A 17,033-nucleotide genomic window follows, 5' to 3' on the forward strand; every position below is an offset into this window, starting at 1 on the left:
AAATGGAAGTTTGGGCTTTAGAAGGATTTGGTGTTGCTCATATTTTACAAGAGATACTTACTTATAAATCTGACCATCTTATAGCTCGCCAAGAAATACTTAATGCTACGATCTGGGGAAAAAGAATACCTAATCATGAGGATCCTCCAGAATCTTTTCGAGTGCTCGTTCGAGAACTACGATCTTTGGCTCTAGAACTGAATCATTTCCTTGTATCTGAAAAGAACTTCCAGGTTAATAGGGAGGAAGTTTGATCGGAATAAATATAAATTCTTTTCTTATTTCTATTTTATGATTGACCAATATAAACATCAACAACTTCAAATTGGACTCGTTTCCCCTCAACAAATAAAGGCTTGGGCTAACAAAAACCTACCTAATGGAGAAGTCGTTGGCGAAGTCACAAGGCCCTCTACTTTTCATTATAAAACCGATAAACCAGAAAAAGATGGATTGTTTTGCGAAAGAATCTTTGGACCCATAAAAAGCGGGATTTGCGCTTGTGGCAATTCTCGAGCGAGCGGAGCTGAAAACGAAGACGAAAGATTTTGCCAAAAATGCGGGGTAGAATTTGTGGATTCTCGGATACGAAGATATCAAATGGGATACATCAAACTCGCATGTCCCGTGACTCATGTGTGGTATTTGAAAGGTCTTCCTAGTTATATCGCGAATCTTTTAGATAAACCTCTTAAGAAGTTGGAGGGCCTAGTATACGGCGATTTCTCTTTTGCTAGGCCCAGCACTAAAAAACCCACTTTTTTACGATTACGAGGTTTATTCGAAGAGGAAATTGCATCCTGTAACCACAGCATTTCTCCCTTTTTTTCTACCCCAGGCTTTGCAACATTTCGAAATCGGGAAATTGCGACAGGAGCAGGTGCTATTAGAGAACAATTAGCAGATTTGGATTTGCGAATTATTATAGAGAATTCTTTGGTCGAATGGAAGGAATTAGAAGACGAGGGGTATAGTGGAGATGAGTGGGAAGATAGAAAAAGACGAATAAGAAAAGTTTTTTTGATTAGACGCATGCAATTGGCGAAACATTTTATTCAAACAAATGTAGAACCAGAATGGATGGTTTTGTGCTTATTACCGGTTCTTCCTCCCGAATTGAGACCTATTGTTTATAGGTCTGGAGATAAAGTAGTGACTTCAGACATTAATGAACTTTATAAGAGAGTTATCCGTCGGAACAACAATCTTGCCTATCTATTAAAAAGAAGTGAATTAGCGCCAGCAGATTTAGTAATGTGCCAGGAAAAATTGGTACAAGAAGCCGTGGATACACTTCTTGATAGTGGGTCCCGCGGGCAACCGACGAGGGATGGTCACAATAAAGTATACAAATCACTTTCAGATGTAATTGAAGGTAAAGAGGGAAGGTTTCGCGAGACTCTGCTTGGGAAACGGGTCGATTACTCGGGGCGTTCTGTCATTGTTGTGGGTCCTTCGCTTTCATTACATCAATGTGGATTACCTCTAGAGATAGCAATAAAGCTTTTTCAGCTATTTGTAATTCGCGATTTAATCACGAAACGCGCCACTTCTAATGTAAGGATTGCTAAAAGGAAAATTTGGGAAAAAGAACCCATTGTATGGGAAATACTTCAAGAAGTTATGCGGGGACATCCTGTACTGTTAAATAGAGCACCTACCCTGCATAGATTAGGCATACAGGCCTTTCAACCCACTTTAGTAGAGGGGCGTACTATTTCTTTACACCCATTAGTGTGTAAGGGTTTCAATGCGGACTTTGATGGAGATCAAATGGCTGTTCATCTACCTTTATCCTTGGAAGCTCAGGCAGAAGCCCGTTTACTTATGTTTTCTCATATGAATCTCTTATCTCCCGCTATTGGGGATCCTATTTGCGTACCAACCCAAGACATGCTTATCGGGCTTTATGTATTAACGATTGGAAAGCGTCGAGGTATTTGTGCAAATAGATATAATAGTTGCAGAAACTACCCAAATCTAAAAGTAAATTACAATAATAATAATAATTCTAAATATAGGAAAGATAAAGAACCCCATTTTTCTAGTTCTTATGATGCACTGGGAGCTTATAGACAAAAACTAATCAGTTTAGATAGTCCCTTGTGGCTACGATGGAACCTGGATCAACGCGTCATTGGGTCAAGAGAAGTTCCGATTGAAGTTCAATATGAATCTTTGGGGACTTATCATGAGATTTATGCCCACTATCTAATAATGGGAAATAGAAAAAAAGAAATTCGTTCGATATACATTCGAACCACTCTTGGTCATATTTCTTTTTATAGAGAAATAGAGGAAGCCATACAAGGATTTAGTCAGGCCTATTCATACACTACCTAAACAAGAAAGAAAGTTAGATTCGGCGATGCCCCTCCCCTTTCGGGGGGCATTCCGATTTCCCTAGTATCATCATTATTTGCCACGCGAATCCAGATTGAGATTGAGGCAAGTTAATTAAATTTTCGAATCACTGACTCAGGCCCATTGTCGAATCCTACTCAGCAATTGTCGAATCCTACTCAGCCGAAAAGGGGGTACTTATGTATGGCGGAACGGGCCAATCTGGTCTTTCATAATAAAGAGATAGACGGAACTGGTATGAAACGACTTATTAGCAGATTAATAGATCATTTTGGAATGGGATATACATCCCATATACTGGATCAACTAAAGACTCTGGGCTTCCATCAAGCCACTACTACATCGATTTCGTTAGGAATCGAGGATCTTTTAACAATACCCTCTAAGGGATGGTTAGTCCAAGACGCGGAACAACAGAGTTTTCTTTTGGAGAAACACTATTATTATGGGGCTGTACACGCGGTAGAAAAATTACGCCAATCTGTTGAGATATGGTATGCGACAAGTGAATATTTGAAACAAGAAATGAATTCAAATTTTCGGATAACGGATCCTTCTAATCCAGTCTATCTAATGTCTTTTTCAGGAGCCAGAGGAAATGCATCTCAAGTACACCAATTAGTAGGTATGAGAGGATTAATGTCGGACCCTCAAGGACAAATGATTGATTTACCTATTCAAAGCAATTTACGCGAGGGACTTTCTTTGACAGAATATATAATTTCCTGCTATGGAGCCCGCAAAGGGGTTGTAGATACTGCTGTGCGAACAGCAGATGCTGGATATCTTACACGTAGACTTGTTGAAGTAGTTCAACATATTATTGTGCGTAGAAGAGATTGTGGTACTATCCGAGGTATTTCTGTAAGTCCTCAAAATGGGATGACGGAAAAACTTTTTGTCCAAACACTAATTGGTCGTGTATTAGCAGACGATATATATATCGGTTCACGATGCATTGCCGCGCGAAATCAAGATATTGGAATTGGATTAGTCAATCGATTCATAACTGCCTTTCGAGCACAACCATTTCGAGCACAACCAATATATATTAGAACCCCCTTTACTTGCCGAAGCACTTCTTGGATCTGTCAATTATGCTATGGCCGGAGTCCTACTCATAGTGATCTGGTCGAATTGGGAGAAGCCGTAGGTATTATTGCGGGTCAATCAATTGGGGAGCCAGGGACTCAACTAACATTAAGAACTTTTCATACTGGCGGAGTATTCACAGGGGGTACTGCCGACCTTGTACGATCCCCTTCGAATGGAAAAATAAAATTCAATGAGAATTTGGTTCACCCCACACGTACCCGTCATGGGCAGCCTGCTTTTCTATGTTATATAGACTTGCATGTAACTATTCAGAGTCAAGATATTCTATATAGTGTGAATATTCCCTCAAAAAGCTTGATTCTAGTGCAAAATGATCAATATGTAAAATCCGAACAAGTAATTGCGGAGATTCGTGCCGGAACGTCCACTTTACATTTTAAAGAAAGGGTACAAAAGCATATTTATTCTGAATCAGACGGCGAAATGCACTGGAGTACTGATGTTTACCATGCGCCCGAATATCAATATGGTAATCTTCGCCGATTACCAAAAACAAGCCATTTATGGATATTGTCAGTAAGTATGTGCAGATCCAGTATAGCGTCTTTTTCACTCCACAAGGATCAAGATCAAATGAATACTTATGGTAAAAAAGATAGGGAAATTCTTGATTATTCAACGTCGGATCGAATCATGTCCAATGGCCATTGGAATTTTATCTATCCTTCTATTTTTCAAGATAATTCAGATTTGTTGGCGAAAAAGCGAAGAAATAGGTTCGTCATTCCATTACAATATCATCAAGAACAAGAGAAAGAACTAATATCCTGTTTTGGGATTTCGATTGAAATCCCCCTTATGGGTGTTTTACGTAGAAATACTATTTTTGCTTATTTTGACGATCCCCGATACAGAAAAGATAAAAAGGGTTCAGGAATTGTTAAATTTAGATATAGGACCCTAGAAGAAGAATATAGGACTCGAGCGGAAGACTCAGAAGAGGAATATGAGACCCTAGAAGACGAATACAGGACCCGAGAGGACGAATATGAATATGAAACCCTAGAAGAATCTAAATATGGAATCCTAGAAGACGAATACGAATATGAAACCCTAGAAGACGAATATGGGAGCCCAGAAAACGAATATGGGAACCCAGAGAACGAATATAGGACTTTAGAGAAAGACTCAGAAGAGGAATATGGGAGCCCAGAGAGCAAATATAGGACCCAAGAGGACGAATATGGAACTCTAGAGGAAGACTCAGAAGACGAATATGGCAGCCCCGGGGAAAGCGCAGAGGAAAAATATGGTACTTTAGAGGAAGACTCAGAAGAAGATTCAGAGGACGAATACGAGAGCCCAGAGGAAGATTCCATCTTAAAAAAAGAGGGTTTGATTGAGCATCGAGGAACAAAAGAATTTAGTCTAAAATACCAAAAAGAAGTAGATCGGTTTTTTTTCATTCTTCAAGAACTTCATATCTTGCCGAGATCTTCATCCCTAAAGATACTTGACAATAGTATTATTGGAGTGGATACACAACTCACAAAAAATACAAGAAGTCGACTAGGCGGACTGGTCCGAGTGAAGAGAAAAAAAAGCCATACGGAACTCAAAATATTTTCCGGAGATATTCATTTTCCTGAAGAGGCGGATAAGATATTAGGTGGCTGTTTGATACCGCCAGAAAGACAAAAAAAAGATTCTAAGGAATCAAAAAAAAGGAAAAATTGGGTCTATGTTCAACGGAAAAAAATTCTCAAGAGCAAGGAAAAGTATTTTGTTTCCGTTCGCCCTACAGTGGCATATGAAATGGACGAAGGAAGAAATTTAGCAACACTTTTCCCGCAGGATCTCTTGCAAGAAGAAAATAATCTCCAAATTCGACTTGTCAATTTTATTTCTCATGAAAATAGCAAGTTAACTCAAAGAATTTATCACACAAATAGTCAATTTGTTAGAACTTGCTTAGTAGTGAATTGGGAACAAGAAGAAAAAGAAAAGGCTGGTGCTTCCCTTGTTGAGGTAAGAGCAAATGATCTTATTCGCGATTTCCTAAGAATTGAGTTAGTCAAGTCCACTATTTCGTATACACGAAAAAGGTATGGTAGGACAAGTGCAGGACCGATTCCCCATAATAGGTTAGATCGCGCCAATATCAATTCTTTTTATTCCAAGGCGAAGATTGAATCACTTAGCCAACATCCAGAAGCTATTGGCACTTTGTTGAATCGAAATAAAGAATACCACTCTTTGATGATTTTGTCGGCATCCAACTGTTCTCGAATTGGTTTATTCAAGAATTCAAAACATCCCAATGCGATAAAAGAATGGAATCCTAGAATTCCTATTCGAGAAATTTTTGGGCCCTTAGGCGCTATTGTAGCTAGTATATCGCATTTTTCTTCATCTTACTATTTACTAACGCATAATAAAATCCTGTTAAAAAAATATTTGTTCGTTGACAATTTAAAACAAACCTTCCAAGTACTTCAAGAACTTAAATACTCTTTAATAGATGAAAATAAAAGGATTTCTAATTTCGATAGTAACATAATGTTGGATCCATTCCTTTTGAATTGTCACTTTGTCCATCATGATTCTTGGGAAGAGACATTGGCAATAATTCACCTTGGACAATTTATTTGTGAAAATGTATGTCTATTTAAATCGCACATAAAAAAATCCGGTCAAATTTTCATTGTAAATATGAATTCCTTTGTTATAAGAGCAGCTAAACCTTATTTGGCCACTACAGGAGCAACTGTTAATGGTCATTATGGAGAAATCCTTTACAAGGGAGATAGGTTAGTTACGTTTATATATGAAAAATCGAGATCTAGTGACATAACGCAAGGTCTTCCAAAAGTGGAACAAATCTTTGAAGCGCGTTCAATTGATTCATTATCCCCGAATCTCGAAAGGAGAATTGAGGATTGGAATGAGCGTATACCAAGAATTCTTGGGGTCCCTTGGGGATTCTTGATTGGAGCTGAGCTAACCATAGCCCAAAGTCGTATCTCTTTGGTTAATAAAATCCAAAAGGTTTATCGATCCCAAGGGGTACAGATCCATAATAGACATATAGAGATTATTATACGCCAAGTAACATCAAAAGTGCGGGTTTCCGAAGATGGAATGTCTAATGTTTTTTCGCCTGGGGAATTAATCGGACTATTGCGAGCGGAACGAGCAGGACGAGCTTTGGATGAATCGATCTATTATCGGGCAATCTTATTGGGAATAACAAGGGCTTCCCTAAATACCCAAAGTTTCATATCTGAAGCAAGTTTTCAAGAAACTGCTCGAGTTTTAGCAAAAGCTGCCCTACGAGGTCGCATTGATTGGTTGAAAGGCTTGAAAGAAAACGTAGTTCTGGGGGGGATTATACCTGTTGGTACCGGATTCCAAAAATTTGTGCATCGTTCCCCACAAGACAAGAACCTTTATTTCGAAATAAAAAAAAAAAATCTATTCGCGTCGGAAATGAGAGATTTTTTGTTTCTCCATACAGAATTAGTTTCTTCAGATTCTGACGTAACAAACAATTTTTATGAGACATAAGAACCCCCATTTAACATTTAACCCTATATCATTTAAGGATACATAAAAAATATTTTTTATTTCAAGCTATTTCGGATCTTTCTTAATCTTCAAAAAGAACTAAATTCCGTAATGGAATGGTAGGGTTAAAAAAAAAAGGAAGTGTGGAAAAAATGACAAGAAGATATTGGAACATTAATTTGAAAGAGATGATAGAAGCAGGAGTTCATTTTGGTCATGGTATTAAGAAATGGAATCCTAAAATGGCCCCTTACATTTCGGCAAAGCGTAAAGGTACTCATATTATAAATCTCGCTAGAACGGCTCGTTTTTTATCAGAAGCTTGTGATTTAGTTTTTGATGCAGCAAGTCAGGGAAAAAGTTTCTTAATTGTTGGTACCAAAAAAAGAGCAACAGATTTAGTAGCATCAGCTGCAATAAGGGCTCGTTGTCATTATGTTAATAAAAAGTGGTTCAGTGGTATGTTAACGAATTGGTCGATTACGAAAACTAGACTTTCTCAATTTAGAGACTTAAGAGCAGAAGAAAAAATGGGAAAATTCCACCATCTCCCAAAAAGAGATGTGGCAATCTTGAAGAGAAAATTATCTACCTTGCAAAGGTATCTCGGCGGGATCAAATATATGACGAGATTGCCAGACATTGTGATCGTCCTTGATCAGCAAAAAGAGTATATAGCTCTTCGGGAATGTGCCATTTTGGGGATTCCTACTATTTCTTTAGTCGATACAAATTGTGACCCGGATCTCGCGAATATATCGATTCCAGCCAACGATGACACTATGACTTCAATTCGATTGATTCTTAACAAATTAGTATTTTCAATTTGTGAGGGCCGTTCTCTCTATATAAGAAATCGTTGATTAAGAATATATAGTGAATTCTTGGGCAACTGCGTAAATTTATGGAATCACTTACTTTACTATATCTTTTTTTTTGCATAGAATTTTTTTTGCATAGAAAAAAGAAGGGGAATATTGATATATATTAGAGGGTATTGATATATATTATGATCTGATGTGCTTTCTTGGTATCCTAAATATAAGATTAATACTTCAAGTTGCTGAGTTGAGAAAGAGATGGTTGAATCAAAAGAATTCCTTTTTTGAAGTTCAATTTTTATCAGAGGACAATATGAATATTATACCTTGTTCCATTAAAACACTCAAGGGGTTATACGATATATCGGGTGTAGAAGTAGGCCAACACTTCTATTGGCAAATAGGAGGTTTCCAAATTCATGCCCAAGTACTCATCACTTCTTGGGTCGTAATTACTATCTTGCTAGGTTCAGTTGTCATAGCTGTTCGGAATCCACAAACCATCCCGACCGACGGTCAGAATTTTTTTGAATATGTCCTTGAGTTTATTCGAGACTTGAGCAAAACTCAGATTGGAGAAGAATATGGTCCCTGGGTTCCCTTTATTGGAACTATGTTCCTTTTTATTTTTGTTTCGAATTGGTCGGGTGCTCTTTTACCTTGGAAAATTATAGAGTTACCCCATGGGGAATTAGCAGCGCCCACGAATGATATAAATACTACTGTTGCTTTAGCTTTACTCACGTCAGCGGCATATTTTTATGCTGGTCTTAGCAAAAAAGGATTGAGCTATTTCGAGAAATATATTAAACCAACTCCAATCCTTTTACCAATTAACATCCTAGAAGATTTCACAAAACCATTATCGCTTAGCTTTCGACTTTTCGGGAATATATTGGCGGATGAATTAGTCGTTGTTGTTCTTGTTTCTTTAGTCCCCTTAGTAATCCCTATACCGGTCATGTTTCTTGGATTATTTACAAGCGGTATTCAAGCTCTTATTTTTGCAACATTAGCCGCAGCCTATATAGGTGAATCCATGGAGGGTCATCATTGAATTGACTCTTTTTGGAAATAGTATTTTTTTTTGCAGCTTAGCTCAATTCATGCATGGTTCCAGATAATCTGCTTGGTTGCAAAAAAATAGTTAGAAATGCGTATGAATATATAGCCTAGAGTTGTAGGAGAGAGAATAGACTATATTATGGAATTTTCAAAGTATATATGCATTAAGGAGGGTGGAGTCAGGCTAGATCTATACTATAATATCCTTAATGTCTATAAGTGGAGTCCTCTTTTATGCGGGTTTCCACTTTAAGCAATGATTTTAGAATCCGATTCAATAGAAAATGAGAAAATATGCAAACAAAATAGAAGAAACAAATGTATATATATATAGGATATTATATTATATATTCCTAGGTTAGATTCATTATCTAATCCGATATATGGATATGGAATTCCCTTCTATGTAGTTCGGACAATTCACATTATCATTTCAATTTGATTTCAATTTGTACTTTTTAGTTACTTTACTTCTCCCCAATAGAGCTTAGAAGTAAGAATTTATTGGTTGATTGTATCCTTAACCATTTCTTTTTTTTGACACGAGGAACTACTCACCATGAATCCACTAATTGCTGCTGCTTCTGTTATTGCTGCTGGATTGGCCGTAGGGCTTGCTTCTATTGGACCTGGAGTTGGTCAAGGTACTGCTGCAGGACAAGCTGTAGAAGGTATTGCGAGACAGCCAGAAGCAGAAGGTAAAATACGAGGTACTTTATTGCTTAGTCTAGCTTTTATGGAAGCTTTAACAATTTATGGACTAGTTGTGGCACTAGCGCTTTTATTTGCGAACCCTTTTGTTTAATCTTAAAAAAAAATTCTTTCGATTTCGATTAGATACTTTTTTCTTTTTTTAGTAAATTGGTATTTGCTTCCGCAATTCCAATTATATCAATACTTTATTTAATTTACTCCTATTTATTACTCCTGGAATTATCTATTTATCGGGACAGATAATACCCCATTCTAGGAAGGGCTGAGTTGAGTATTATTAATTTAGAAGATATGCTCACCTTCTTATTTCCCGTCCTTAGTTTAGGAAAGTGGAAAGTTTTTTCCTTTTATTTTAGGAATTTTGGGAACAGAACATTTCAACAAAGGAAGTCTTTCACCGGTCAAACAAGACGTAAGACTTAATCTAAAAGAAATTACTAGATTGAATCTATTTGCATTAAAAAAACCGATCAAAAAAGGGCGAGCGAAGTAAGTGATCGAAAAACTTTGTTCTTTGTTCGTCCTATCTATAAGAGGAGAGCATATGAAAAATGTAACCCATTCTTTCGTTTTTTTAGCTCACTGGCCATCCGCTGGCAGTTTCGGGCTTAATACCGATATTTTAGCAACAAATCTAATAAATCTAACTGTAGTGGTTGGTGTTTTGATTTTTTTTGGAAAGGGAGTGTGTGCGAGTTGTCTATTTCAAGAATAGATTGGATCTATCCGGCTGCACTTTATAATATTTTTTAGTATTTTTCGGATAAATAAGAAAAGGGTGCACGATCTCGACGAATTACTTCTGAATAAATTCAGAAATCATATGGAAGAACCATAGCATTTCGCGACTCATTGGTAAATCAACTTTGATTCTCTATAAACCAAGAATGTGAGACCATTAACACGGTTAAAGCTAAACTGCTTGAAGTCCAGGCAAAAAGAGGTACTCTTTCTACAACTATATTAGTATTAGTACCGAATTTAAACGGGAAATAGCTAATGTAAAATTTATCTGATATAGAACACTCATATCGATAAAATGGTTTGAACTATTTACTAGAAAAAAAAAAGGGGGCACCCTGCCCTTTTTTAACCAATGCCGAATCGACGACCTATGTATAAAAAAGAGAAATTTTTTGGATTTGAAGAAAAAAAAAAATAAAAAAGAATTCTATTAATTTTCATTTTCCATTTATTTAGTTAGTTTTTCTTAATGAAATTGAAATTATTAACTAGAGGGCAAATAAAAATAAAGAAACAACTTTGCTGACCATGATATATTTTTATCTAGGCGGAAGAGTCCTCTTAATATTTATCTAGTCTTATATAGGTTTCGGTATATTGAAATATAAACATAAAAAAGAAGATAGAGGATAGGCTCATTACTTAAAAAAAAGATATGGAAATAGCTATAGAAAAAAAAAAAAAGGAGCGTGAGAGCCAAATGAATCGAAAGATTCATGTTTGGTTCGGGAAGAGATCATAAAAGTTGTAAACTTACAAAATAATCTACTTTCATTAAAAGATTTATTAGATAATCGAAAACAGAGGATCTTGAGTACTATTCGAAATTCAGAAGAATTGCGTAGAGGGACCATTGAGCAACTCGAAAAAGCTCGGATTCGATTACAGAAAGTCGAACTAGAAGCGGATGAGTATCGAATGAATGGATACTCTGAGATAGAACGAGAAAAAGCAAATTTGATTAATGCTACTTCTATTAGTTTGGAACAATTGGAAAAGTCTAAAAACGAAACCCTTTATTTTGAAAAACAAAGGGCAATGAATCAGGTCCGACAGCGGGTTTTCCAACAGGCCGTACAAGGAGCTCTAGGAACTCTGAATAGTTGTTTGAATACCGAGTTACATTTCCGTACGATTCGTGCTAATATTGGCATTCTCGGGTCCCTGGAATGGAAGAGATAATTAAATTAATTAGGCCTTGAACTTCTACTTTCGTTTAGAATTTAGGCATTATTTTTCCCCTTGCTTCCGAAAAAAGAGTCAAGAAACACTAATGGCAACCCTTCGAGTCGACGAAATTCATAAAATTCTCCGCGAACGTATTGAACAATATAATAGGAAAGTAGGGATTGAGAATATAGGTCGCGTAGTTCAAGTGGGGGATGGGATTGCTCGTATTATAGGTCTTGGTGAAATAATGTCAGGTGAATTAGTCGAATTTGCAGAAGGTACTAGGGGTATTGCTCTGAATTTGGAATCCAAAAATGTTGGGATTGTATTAATGGGCGATGGGTTGATGATACAAGAGGGAAGTTTTGTAAAAGCAACAGGAAGAATTGCTCAGATACCCGTGAGTGAGGCTTACTTGGGTCGTGTTGTAAATGCTCTGGCTAAACCTATTGATGGGAAAGGCGAAATTATAGCTTCCGAATCTCGCTTAATTGAATCTCCTGCTCCAAGTATAATTTCCAGGCGTTCCGTATACGAACCTCTTCAAACAGGGCTTATTGCTATCGATTCGATGATCCCTATAGGGCGCGGTCAGCGAGAGTTAATTATTGGGGACAGACAGACTGGCAAAACAGCAGTAGCCACAGATACAATTCTCAATCAAAAAGGGCAAGGTGTAATATGTGTTTATGTAGCTATCGGTCAAAGAGCATCCTCCGTAGCTCAAGTAGTAACTACTTTCCATGAGGAGGGGGCTATGGAATACACTATTGTAGTAGCTGAAATGGCGGATTCACCTGCTACATTACAATACCTCGCTCCTTATACGGGAGCAGCCCTGGCTGAGTATTTTATGTACCGCGAACGGCATACTTTAATAATTTATGATGATCTCTCCAAACAGGCACAAGCTTATCGCCAAATGTCCCTTCTATTAAGAAGACCTCCCGGCCGTGAGGCTTATCCAGGGGATGTTTTTTATTTGCATTCACGCCTTTTAGAAAGAGCCGCTAAATTAAATTCTCTTTTAGGCGAAGGAAGTATGACCGCTTTACCAATAGTTGAGACTCAATCTGGAGACGTTTCCGCCTATATTCCTACTAATGTAATCTCCATTACAGATGGACAAATATTCTTATCTGCGGATCTATTCAATGCCGGAATTCGACCCGCTATTAATGTGGGTATTTCTGTTTCCAGAGTAGGATCCGCGGCTCAAATTAAAGCCATGAAACAAGTAGCTGGCAAATCAAAATTGGAACTAGCGCAATTCGCAGAGTTACAAGCCTTTGCACAATTCGCCTCTGCTCTCGATAAAACAAGTCAGAATCAATTGGCAAGGGGTCGACGATTAAGGGAATTGCTTAAACAATCCCAGGCAAATCCTCTCCCAGTGGAAGAGCAGATAGCTACTATTTATACCGGAACAAGAGGATATCTTGATTCGTTAGAAATTGAACAGGTAAATAAATTTCTGGATGAGTTACGTAAACATCTAAAAGATACTAAACCTCAATTCCAAGAAATTATATCTTCTAGCAAGACATTCACCGAGCAAGCGGAAATCCTTTTGAAGGAAGCTATTCAGGAACAGCTGGAACGGTTTTCTCTTCAGTAACAAATAAATTTTGCATGTCTACTCTTGTTAGTAGAATAGGAATCGTTGAGAAAGCTTTTTCATTTGAATCATGCAAAAAAGTTTTCTTTGTTTTTAGTTTAGTATAGTTATTTAAAGAATAGATAGAAATAAGATTGCGTCCAATAGGATTTGAACCTATACCAAAGGTTTAGAAGACCTCTGTCCTATCCATTAGACAATGGACGCTTTTCTTTCATATTTTATTCTTTCTTTTATTTTTTTGCTTCTTCCGAGAAAAAACTGTTAGACCAAAACTCTTTTAGGAAATCAAAAAATCCAGATACAAATGCATGATGTATATATTATATCATGCATATCATAAAGAAGGAGTATGGAGCCGGTAGTGGGAATCGAACCCGCAACCCCAAGGTTATGAGCCTTATGAGCTACCAAACTGCTCTATACTCTTAAACTAAAGAGGGGTAACTAGTGGATAAAAGAGGGTTGGATACGCCCCTCTACCAATATCTATACAAATAGAATAGTCCATTTATACAGAATGGTAAAGAGGGCTCCTCTATGATTATCAATTCCAGAAATCCATACAAATACGAAAGGGTATTTTATCCTTACCAACTGGATCTTGTTGCACCCGGTAACAAACACTCATAAACCATTTCTCGAAGTACGTGTCCGGATAGCCCAAAATGTCGATAGTTAGCTCTAGGTCTTCCGGTCAAAAAACAACGTCGATGAAGGCGTGTAGGTGCACTATTACGCGGTAGGGATTGCAATTTTTCTCGCATTTTCGTTTTTTCACTCAAACTCAAGGGAGAAACTTTGCTTCTTATCTTTTTTTTTAAAGATTGACGAATCAAATGATATTTCTGTTCTAATTTCTGCCGCTTCTTCTCCCTCTGAATCAAACTTTTTTTTGCCATAATGTGTCGTTGCTATTATTACCAAGTATACGGTTCTAATCCTAGATGGAAAAATAAATAGAAAAAGAAATCTAAAAAGGCAGATCCTCCCTCTCTATCAAGAGTAATGAACTAGGTGCTGATACAGTACAAAAAAACAAACTAAATTAACCAAACTTGCCTGATGTTGAGGCAATCAAGAAAGCTGCATAAGTGAATATATAACCCACGGAAAAGTGAGCTAATCCAACCAATCTTGCTTGCACAATGGAAAGAGCCACGGGCTTATCTCTCCAGCGAATTAAATTAGCTAAAGGTGTGCGTTCATGAGCCCATGCTAAAGTCTCAATTAATTCCTGCCAATACCCCCGCCAGGAAATTAAGAACATAAATCCAGTAGCCCAAACAAGATGTCCAAATAAGAACATCCACGCCCATACCGATAAACTATTCATCCCAAAAGGATTATATCCATTGATAAGTTGTGAAGAGTTTAACCATAGGTAATCTCTTAACCATCCCATCAAATAAGTGGAGGATTCATTAAATTGTGAAACGTTGCCCTGCCATAATGTGATATGTTTCCAATGCCAATAAAAAGTAACCCACCCAATGGTATTTAACATCCAGAAAACTGCCAAATAAAATGCGTCCCAAGCAGAAATATCACAAGTACCGCCGCGCCCTGGGCCGTCACAAGGAAAACTATATCCAAAATCCTTTTTATCTGGCATTAATTTGGAACCGCGTGCATCTAAAGCGCCCTTTACTAAAATCAATGTAGTTGTATGCAAACCTAGAGCAATAGCATGATGAACCAAGAAATCCCCAGGTCCTATTGTTAAGAAAAGCGAATTACTATTCTCATTAACAGCATTCAACCATCCGGGCAACCATAGGCTTCGACCCGCATTGAAAGCGGGGCCATTCGTTGAAGATAAGAGTATATCGAACCCATATGTCGTCTTGCCATGAGCAGATTGTATCCATTGGGCAAATATAGGTTCGATCAAGATTTGCTTTTCTGGAGTACCAAAAGCAAGCATGACGTCGTTATGAACATAAAGGCCCAAGGTATGGAATCCTAGAAAGAGGCTAGCCCAACTTAAATGAGATATGATAGCTTCTTTATGGTCTAACATTCTTGCCAATACATTATCCTCATTCTGTTCCGGATTGTAATCCCTAATGAAAAAAATAGCTCCATGAGCAAAAGCCCCTGTCATGATGAACCCTGCAATATATTGGTGATGAGTATATAAAGCAGCTTGAGTAGTAAAGTCTTGTGCTATGAATGCATAAGGAGGTAAAGAGTACATATGTTGAGCTACTAAGGAAGTAATAACCCCTAAAGAAGCTAGAGCAAGACCTAACTGAAAATGAATCGAATTGTTGATTGTGTCATAAAGGCCCTTATGCCCACGCCCTAATCGACCCCCCGGAGGAGTATGCGCTTCTAAAAGATCTTTAATACTGTGCCCAATTCCGAAGTTAGTTCGATACATGTGACCGGCAATGAGAAAAATAAATGCAATAGCTAAATGATGGTGAGCCATATCGGTCAGCCACAAACTTTGCGTTTGTGGGTGGAATCCCCCAAGAAGAGTTAGAATGGCAGTTCCCGCTCCTTGAGCGGTACCAAATAAATGATTACTCGAATCAGGGTTTTGGGCATAAAGATTCCATTGACCCGTCAAAAGGGGTCCCAACCCCTGGGGATAGGGTAATACATCTAAGAAATTATTCCATCGAACGTACTCCCCCCTGGATGCGGGAATAGCAACATGAACTAAATGTCCTGTCCAAGCCAAAGAACTTACCCCGAAAAGTCCTGACAAATGATGATTGAGACGAGATTCCGCGTTTTTGAACCACGAAAGGCTTGGTTTCCATTTGGGTTGTAGATGTAACCAACCCGCTATTAAGGACAGCGTAGAAAGAAATAATAGAAAAAGAGCTCCAGTATAAAGATCCTCATTGGTGCGTAATCCTATTGTATACCACCACTGATAAACTCCAGAATAAGCAATATTCACTGGACCAGCAGCACCTCCTCGAGTAAAGGCTTCCACAGCGGGTTGACCAAAATGAGGATCCCAAATCGCATGAGCAATAGGTCTTACGTGTAAAGGATCCTGTATCCATGATTCAAAATTTCCTTGCCAAGCTACATGAAACAGATTTCCGGACGTCCATAGAAAGATTATTGCTAATTGCCCAAAGTGAGAAGCAAAAATGTTCTGATAAAGACGTTCTTCAGTAATATCATCATGACTTTCGAAATCATGTGCGGTAGCAATACCAAACCAAATACGACGAGTAGTGGGGTCCTGAGCTAAGCCTTGGCTAAACCTGGGAAATCTTAATTCCATAATGCCTTTCAAATCCTCCTAGCCACTATCCTACTGCAATAATTCTCGCTAAGAAGAATGCCCATGTCGTGGCAATTCCACCCAGAAGGTAATGGGTTACTCCTACAGCGCGTCCTTGTATAATGCTCAAGGCTCTAGGCTGAGTAGCAGGAGCAACTTTTAATTTGTTATGAGCCCAAACGATAGATTCAATGAGTTCTTGCCAATAACCACGGCCGCTGAATAAAAACATTAAACTGAAGGCCCAGACAAAATGAGCACCTAAGAAAAAAAGACCATATGCAGATAATGAAGAACCATAAGACTGAATGACTTGCGATGCCTGTGCCCACAAGAAATCTCGAAGCCACCCATTAATCGTAATGGAACTCTGTGCAAAGTTTCCCCCTGTAATATGAGTTACCACCCCTTGATCACTTATAGTACCCCAAACATCCGACTGCATTTTCCAACTGAAATGGAAAATGACTACCGAAATTGCATTGTACATCCAGAATAAACCTAAGAAAACATGATCCCAGGCGGATACTTGACATGTTCCCCCTCGGCCAGGCCCATCGCAAGGAAAGCGAAAACCTAGATTTGCTTTATCGGGTATCAAACGGGAACTCCGAGCAAATAAAACACCTTTCAAAAGTATTAATACAGTCACATGTATGGT

The 17,033-nt window shown here is 38.0% G+C and overlaps 1 non-coding gene across 1 annotated transcript; it reads right to left on the reverse strand.

The window, feature by feature from the left end:
* Positions 1 to 13,254: 13,254 nt before the first annotated feature.
* Positions 13,255 to 13,326, reverse strand: TRNAR-UCU (transfer RNA arginine (anticodon UCU)). The gene has a single exon. It is a non-coding gene; the product is annotated as a tRNA-Arg (tRNA).
* Positions 13,327 to 17,033: the final 3,707 nt, after the last annotated feature.

This window comes from Aegilops tauschii, unplaced genomic scaffold (genome assembly GCF_002575655.3).
Source record: "Aegilops tauschii subsp. strangulata cultivar AL8/78 unplaced genomic scaffold, Aet v6.0 ptg000401l_obj, whole genome shotgun sequence".
Taxonomy (NCBI): Eukaryota; Viridiplantae; Streptophyta; class Magnoliopsida; order Poales; family Poaceae; genus Aegilops; species Aegilops tauschii.